Genomic DNA, 8,849 nt, shown 5'->3' on the forward strand with positions numbered 1-8,849 from the left:
AAAGCCTCCAGTTGATAAGATTCGAAAGCAAGGGGCTGAAGAGTTTAGAGCTAATGTTGACAATGATCCTAAAAGCGTAAAGTTTTGGCTTGAGAACTCTATCAGGGTATTTGATGAGCTTTCTTGCACACCAGATGAGTGCTTGAAATGTGCCATATCACTTCTGAGGGACTCGCCATATTAGTGGTGGAATACTTTTGTATCTATGGTATCGAGAGAAAGAGTTACCTGGGAATTCTTTCAAGATGAGTTTTAGAAAGAAATATATCAGGCAACGGTTCATTGATCAGAAACACAAAAAGTTTTTAAAGCTGAAACAGGGTCGTATGTCTGTGACTGAATATGAGCAAGATTTTGTTAGGCTTAGTAAGTATGCTTGGGAATGTGTTTCCACCAAGGCCATCATGTGTAAGAGATTTGAAGATGGGTTGAATGAGGATATCAGATAGTTAGTTGGGATTTTAGAGTTGAAAGAATTTTTTGTGTTAGTCGACCGAGCTTGCAAACCCGAAGAGTTGAGCAAAGAAAGAGAAAAACTGAGTTTAAGACTAGAGATTTGAGCAAAAGACCTCTGAATAAGTCATTTCAATCTTCGTCAAAGAAATCGAAGAATTTGTATACTCGTTTGAATGTTTTAGCTGGGTATCCCAATAGAGATCACGGAAAGTAATATTCGGGTTCTAATGCCCAAACTAAGTTAATAGCGAGCATTGGTAATGCTAGGTCTAATGGACCTGAATGTCAACACTGTGGTAGACGACATCCCAGTGAATGCAGAACGAATAATCAGGCTTGCTTTAAATGTGGCTCCCCAGATCATTTCATTCAAGATTGCCCTGAAATGATGGAGAAAGATAATTTTTAGAATACAAGACTGAGTAACACTGCTACTAGAGAGAGGCCACTGAGAAATACAGGAAATAGGAATAGTAACAGAGGTGTAACGAAAGATTTAACTACGAGATCAGAGGTCAGAGCACTTGCTAGAACGTACACTATTCGTGCTCGCAAAGATACGTCATCCCCTGATGTTATCACTGGTACATTTTCTCTCTATGATACTAATGTAATTGTATTAATTGATCCTGGATCATCTTATTCTTATATTTGCATGAATTTGGTATCTAGTAAGAATTTGCCTGTTGAGTTTAGTGATTTTGTGATTAAAGTGTCGAACCCCTTAGGCAAATATGTTTTAGTCGATAAAATTTGCAAGAGTTGTCCTTTAATGATTTGAGGTCACTGTTTTCCGACTGACTTAATGCTTTTACTGTTTGATAAGTTTGATTTAATACTTGGAATGGATTGGCTGACTCTACATGATGTCGTAGTGAATTATAGACGAAAGATTATTGAATTGAAATGTCAGAATAATGAAATTCTTCGGATTGAACCGGATAAGTTGGGTGAGTTGCCAATTGTTATTTCGTCGATGTCGGCTCAGAGGTATGTAAGAAAAGGGTGTGAAGCTTATCTTCCATATGTACTAAATATGAAAGAGTCTCAATTGAAGATAGAATCAGTGTCGGTAGTTTGTGAATACCTGGATGTGTTTCCGGAAGAGTTTCCTAGGTTGCCACCGATCAGAGAAGTCGAGATTGTTATTGATTTAGTACCGAGGACTTCACCAATATCGATAGCTCCATATAAAATGGCTCCTACTGAATTGAAAGAATTGAAATCTCAATTGCAAGAGTTGACAGATAAGGGTTTTAAGAGACCAAGTTTTTCTCCCTAGGGAGCACCAGTGTTATTTGTCAAGAAGAAAGACGGATCCATGAGAATTTGTATTGATTATCATCAGATTAACAAGGTTACGATAAAGAAAGTATCCTTTGCCGAGAATTGATGATTTGTTTGATTAGTTGAAAGAGGCAATAGTGTTCTCGAAGATAGACTTGAGATCAGGCTATTACCAGTTGAGAGTTAAAGATTCGGATGTGCCGAAGACCGCGTTCAGAACAAGGTACGGGCATTATGAATTCCTTGTTATGCCATTGAGGTTAACAAATGCTCTTGTAGTTTTTATGGACTTGATGAATCAAATCTTCAGGCCGTATTTAGATAAGTTTATGGTTGTATTTATTGATGACATCTTGATTTATTCACGAGATGAGTCTGAACATGCTGAGCATTTAAGAATTGTATTGCAGACCTTGAGAGACAAGCAATTGTTTGTTAAATTCAACAAAAGCGAGTTTTGGCTCTAAGAAGTCAGATTTCTAGGAAACATTGTTTCAGAAAAATGTATACGGGTCGATCCGAGTAAGATTTCGACAACTATTGATTGGAAACCACCGAGAAATGTATCTAAAGTCAGAAGCTTTTTAGGTTTAGCTAGTTACTATCGATGTTTTGTTAAAGGATTCTCGATGATTGCTACACTTGTGACTAGATTGTTACAAAAAGATGTGAAATTCGAGTGGTCTGAGAAATCTCAACAGAGTTTTGAGTAGGTGAAAGTGTTGTTGACTGAGGCACCGGTGTTAGTGCAACCTGAGTCGGGAAAAGAGTTTGTGATTTAAAGTAACACCTCATTGAACGGTTTAGGTTGTGTGTTGATGCAAGAGGGTAAAGTGATAGCTTATGCCTCGAGATAGTTGAAACCGCATGAAAAGAATTATCCGACACATGACTTGGCACTAGTCGTTATTGTGTTCGCTTTAAAAGTTTGGAGAAATCATTTATTCAGTGAGAAGTGTCACATCTTTACCGATCACAAGAGTTTAGAATATTTAATGACACCGAAATATTTGAATTTGCAACAATGGAGATGGCTCGAACTATTGAAAGATTATGAGTTAGTGTTCGACTATCACCCGGGGAAAGCGAACGTAGTCGCATATGCTTTAAGTAGAAAGACTTTGTTTACTTTGAGGGTGATGATGTAACAGTCCAGTTTTGACCCTAGTTAGAATAGTGGTTTTGGGACCACATATCAGAGTGAGAAAAATAGTTAAATATCATTTTCTATGCTTTTGATATGTGAATTATCATATGTGAAAGTTTCGTCTAAAAATTCGATTGTTTGTGTGCTCAATTTGATAAAAAAAACCTAATCGCATAAAATGTAAAAGTTGCTTGCTACTTGTTAAAAGTGCTTATTTGATTTATCTTTATAAATGAGAGGTCCTTATTATGTAATTTGACCAGTAAGAGTTTGAATGGACATAAATGGGCATTGCTTAATGGATTTTAAATGATATTAATAAGGCCATTTTAGTAAAATGCATATTAATATGTGATTAATAAAACAAAGCTTAAAACTTGTTCATCCATTATCATTCATAGCCGAAATTAGCAAAGAAAAAGAAAGAATAAAAGCTCTTAGGGTTTCGGCACTTATGGGTGTGATTAAGGTCTGGTTTTTGATCCGTTTTTTATAATTTCTACGTTTTTGTAATCATTGCTTCGTATACTACCAAGCCCATCCCTCAATTTATGATTTTGATGATGATTTTGAAATGTTCCATGGATGAATTCATGAGCTTTATGTTGCTTATTGATGAAATATGAAAGTTTGATGTTGGGTTTATATGTTTTGTCTTTGGATTTTTGATGATTTTGAGTAAAATGGGCTAAATTGTAAAAATGTTATTTTGAGGGACTAAAATGTGAAATAAATGAAATGTATGGACTTGTATGAAGACTATGAAAGTTCGGCTAAGCTTGTGTACAGGCAAATTTTATGTATTTTATGATTTTGTGAATTAGGGACTAAAGTGTCAAAATGTGAAAATATGAGGGCTAGTTTGCAAAATACCCTAATTGTGTGTATATGGATCGGTTTGAATGATTTAGTGAATAAAAGGGTTAATTTTGAATACATATAGATCAAGAAAAGAGGAATTCAGACTTAGACCAAGGGAAGTCGAAGATTATAGAGTAAACTGTCCGAGTCGACAATTCTGAGTACGAGGTAAGTTCGTACGTAAAACTTGATATTGCAAGTATGTTTTGATGCTTTGATTGTACATAGATTATATATATTTTGTTTGGATGAATACAATGATAAATCAATAGTATTTGGCACTAAGTGTGCGATTTAAGATAGCTTCGGTTATATGAGGCACTAAGTGTGCGATACTGAGATAGCTTCGGTTAATTGAGATGGCACTAAGTGTGCTTATTATAGCTTTGGCGAATCTTTAAAGTACTAAGTGTGCAGATGTTTAAAGCATTGGTAATCTTTAGAAAGTCTTAAAATATCCGAACAAGAGGTGAGAATGAAAATGAATGAATTTGAGAAGGTTCAGGTACGTATGATACCTATGTGGTAGATGGTATTATTCTTATAAAGTTCATTGAATTGGTAAGAACATATAGATGGTGTTGGCATCAAATTGATAGATGAATTGAGAATTTATAAGTACTTATGTGTTGTTGTTTTATATTTTATATACTATTGATGATTTTTTGTACGAGTAAGCTTTTAGAAGCTTACTTTGTGTGTGTTTGCATTGTTTTATAGATATCGAATCTACTGTGAGCTCGGGGATCGTCGAGGATTTTCATCACACTACCGAACCTCATTTTTGTACTTTGAAAATGTATATATTAAAGTATGGCGTGTATAGGCTAGTAATTGTAGGATTATGTTTTGTGATATGTATATATTTAGCCACATGATATGGCTTGGTATGGTTGTGGATATGCCATGGTTTTGGTATAAGATATGTGATGCAATATGATATATTTGGTATGTTTTTGTTGAAAAAAAGAAATGGTGAATATTGCTAAGTTTTGGTAAGTTTTAGCATGAGATTGAATGATGTATGGAAAGAAATGCTTTGATATGCTTTTGGCTTATATTTTGATTTGGAATTTTGGCTCTTTACTTATAGGTTAACCCAAATTGGGGTGGCAAATTGGCTACTCAAATGGCCTAAGTTTTTCCACAATGGCAGAGACACGGGCGTGTGTCTCAGCCGTGTGCGACACACGGTCATATTGCACGGTCGTGTGTCCCCTAGAGTACCCTACAATTGTAAGTCAAGCTCGAGCACAGCCAAGGCACACGGGCATGTGGCTAGCCGTGTAACCCAAGTCAGATTTGACCACAGCCAAAGCACACGGGCGTGTCTTATGGCCGTGTGAACAAGTCAGTATGTATGCCCTGTTTTGACACGGTCTAGACACACGGGTGTGTCTAAAGCTGTGTGAGGCACACGGCCTGTTCACACGGGTGTGTGACCTATACTTATTTAAAAATATTTAAATTTTGGAGAAATTTAATATGTGTTCAATTTAGTCCCGACCCCTTTCTAATACATGTTTAAGGTCACGATGATCTATATAAGAGACTCTATATTAATGATTAATTTTTAATACTTCAATACTTATGAAATGAATGTTAATGTTCCGATTTTCTCCAGTAATGCCTTTAACCCTAGTTCGGCAATGGATACGGGTTAGGGGTGTTACAGATGAATATGCGGTTAACCTTATCTAATGATGGATCAATTTTGGTCGACTTAAAAGCTAGATTGGTATTTCTTCAGCAAGTTTGCGAAGCTCAAAATGGTGATAATGAGTTACAAGCTAAAAGATTTCAGTGCAAATTGAATAGTGATTCAGAATATCAAATTGGATCGGATGATTGTTTGAGGTTCCAAGGTAGGATTTGTGTACCGAAAAATACTAAACTAATCCAGGAAATTCTTCATGAGGCACATAATGGTTGTCTATCTATTCATACTGGAAGTACAAAGATGTATAATGATTTGAAAGAATTGTATTGGTCGTCAGGCATGAAAAGAGACATTTCAGAGTTTGTAATGAGATGTTTGATTTGTCAACAAGTGAAAGTCAAACATCAAGTGCCTTTGGGTTTACTTCAGCCTGTGACTATACTCGAGTGGAAATGGGAGAGAGTTATGATGGATTTTGTATCGGGGTTACCTCTGACTCTGAAGAAGAAAGATACTGTTTGGGTTGTTGTTGATAGATTGATGAAATTGCCTCATTTCATTCTAGTACGTACCAATTATTCACTTGATAAATTAGTTGAATTGTACATCACTGAGACTGTTAGATTACACGGGGTGCCTACTTCTATTATTTTAGATAGAGATCCGAGGTTCACGTCTCGATTTTGGAAAAAATTACAAGAAGCGTTGGGTAAAAGTTGAGTTTTAGTATTGCATTTCATCTACAAGCTGATGGTCAATCTGAGTGAGTGATTCGAATTCTTGAAGATATGCTTCGCTATTTTGTTTTAGAGTTTGAAGGTAGTTGGTAAAAATATCTACCGTGGGTCAAATTTGCTTATAACAATTATTTTCAATCGAGTATAAATATGGTTCTGTATGAAGCATTGTATGAACACAAGTGTTGAACTCCATTGTATTGGACCGAGCTTAATGAGAAACAGATTTACAGGGTTGATTTGGTTAGAGAAACCAAAGAGAAAGTGAGAGTAATTCGTGATTGTTTGAAAGTAGCTTCGAATCGACAGAAATCGTACGCGGATTTGAAACGGAAGGATATTGAATTTCAGGTTGGTGATAAAGTGTTTCTGAAAGTATCTCCGTGGAAGAAAATTCTTAGATTCGGTCGCAAAGGCAAGTTGAGTCTACGTTTCATTGGGTCGTATGAGATTATTGAAAGAATAGGGCCAGTGGCATATCGACTAGCTTTGCTGTCGGAATTAGAAAGGATCCATAATGTATTTCATGTGTCGATGTTACGATGATATAGATCAGATCCATCGCTTATAATCTCACCGTCAGAGATTGAGATTCGACCCGATATGACATACGGTGAAGAACCGGTCAAAGTGTTAGCTCGAGAGGTTAAACAATTGAGAAATAAAAGCATAGCTCTAGTGAAAGTTTTGTGGCAACGACACGAGGTTGAAGAGGCTACGTGAGAACCCGAGGAAGCTATGAGAAAACAATACCCTAACCTCTTTTCTGGTAAGATTTTCGGGGACAAAATTCCCTAATGGGGGAGAGTTGTAATAGCCCATTTTAAGGTCAAATTGGAACAGTGGTTTCTAGATCACAAATCTGAAGTAGAAATATTTATTTTATTATTTTTTTAAGGTTTACAGCATGATAGAATAATTGTGTGAAAATTTCGTTAAGAAATTTTCTTGATTGAGTGCTCAATTTAGCTGAAATGACTAAATTGCAATAGGTTCCAAACTTGAGTTCCCTTAGCTAAAGGTGCTTAATTGTTATGAATTTTTAAATTGGATGTCCTTAAATGGTAATTAGACCATTATACATTAAGATGGACAAAAATGGACATGATTAGGTGAAATTTTAAAGTTACGCATTACGGGTAAATTGGTAATTTGGTAAATAAAGACAAATTAACCTAATAAAAGTGTCCATCTTCTCAATTTAGTCCCCCTAGCCGAAATTTTGGAAGAAGCCATAGCTAAGGTTTTGGCTAAGCTTTCAAGCTCGATTGTAAGTTCATCTTTATCCTATTTTTAATGATTTTTATATTTTTGAGATCGTGGTAACTTGATCTAGCTATTTTAAGGACTAATTTGAAAGAAAGTTAAAGTTTAAAAATTTACCCATGTTGGTTGTGCTTGTATTTTGATGTTTGATGGTAGAAAATGCATGTTTGTTGTTAGTTAAACAACATTTGTAAAGTGATTTTCGATAAAAATGTCAAATATGGACTTATTTGTAAAAGATTATAAAATGTGTAGAAAAGTGTGAATAAATGAAAAAAATGTGGGCTGTTATAAGTACAAAAAATATTCGACTAGGCTTGGGTTGTGATGAAATTGAAAGAAACTCATTTTTCGAGCCTAGGGACTAAATCATAAAATGTTGAAAATGTTAAGGGCAAAAACATAATTTTTGCAATGTGATTTTGGACTGAATTGAATAGCTTGATGATTAAATAAGTTAAATGTGGTATTATAGATCAAGAAAAACGAAGTTTGGGTGTAGATCGGGGGAAAAACAAAGTAATTGACAAATAGATCCTTTTCGTCGTTAAGTTCGTATGTAAATAAGCTTTATTATAATTGTATTTTAAATGCTTTAATTTTGTATGAATTGTGTAAACGACTCTATGGACACGTTCGACGACATTTTGACAAGCGAGAAATCTCAATCGAACCTTAAGAATAGATTAAGATACAAGTGACATGTCACTAGGGTATAATTTTATGTGATTTGGGTGCTGGTCTTGTACGTCCTACTGGTGGCTAAGTATACTAGCATATGTTACGGTTACTTGACAGCTTGTGTGAGCAGAACCGTGTAGCTACGTCTTGACTGATAGCTTGTGTGAGCAAGCCCATTGATGGCTCGAGAGTGAGCATATATGTGTTATGAGATAGAGGTAGGAATGGCTACATATGTGACACCTTGTGTGTAAGGTTCCTGAGTATCCGATATTGTTATTCCGAGTGGTTCATTGGGTATGTCAAAGATGAGAATAAATATGAAACCATTATGAGTTGATACAGGTATGTGCATAAAACTTATGATTATTAAATTCGCGAAAAGATGAATTCAAGGTAAGTTTGTGATAGAATGAATTATGGTTCTGAGATTATGGTAAATTACATCGTTTTATATTATATTACTTGAATGTTAAATATATGATAAGATTTGTTTATTTCTTACATACAAGCTTACTAAGCTATATAGCTTACTCCGTTTTACTTTCCATGTTTTATAGTGTCACCAAGCTAGCTCGGATTGGAGATCGTCAGAGATCACATCACACTATCAAACTGTTATTTTGGGTATCGATGATATTAATATTTTAAGTATATGGCATGTATAGGGACTTGGTCATTTTGTTATACATGTCATCATGATTTTGGCCAAATGTATTGGCTTGTAATTGATAAGGGCTTGATTTGGTATTTG

This window comes from Gossypium hirsutum, chromosome A01 (assembly GCF_007990345.1).
Source record: "Gossypium hirsutum isolate 1008001.06 chromosome A01, Gossypium_hirsutum_v2.1, whole genome shotgun sequence".
NCBI classification, from domain to species: Eukaryota; Viridiplantae; Streptophyta; class Magnoliopsida; order Malvales; family Malvaceae; genus Gossypium; species Gossypium hirsutum.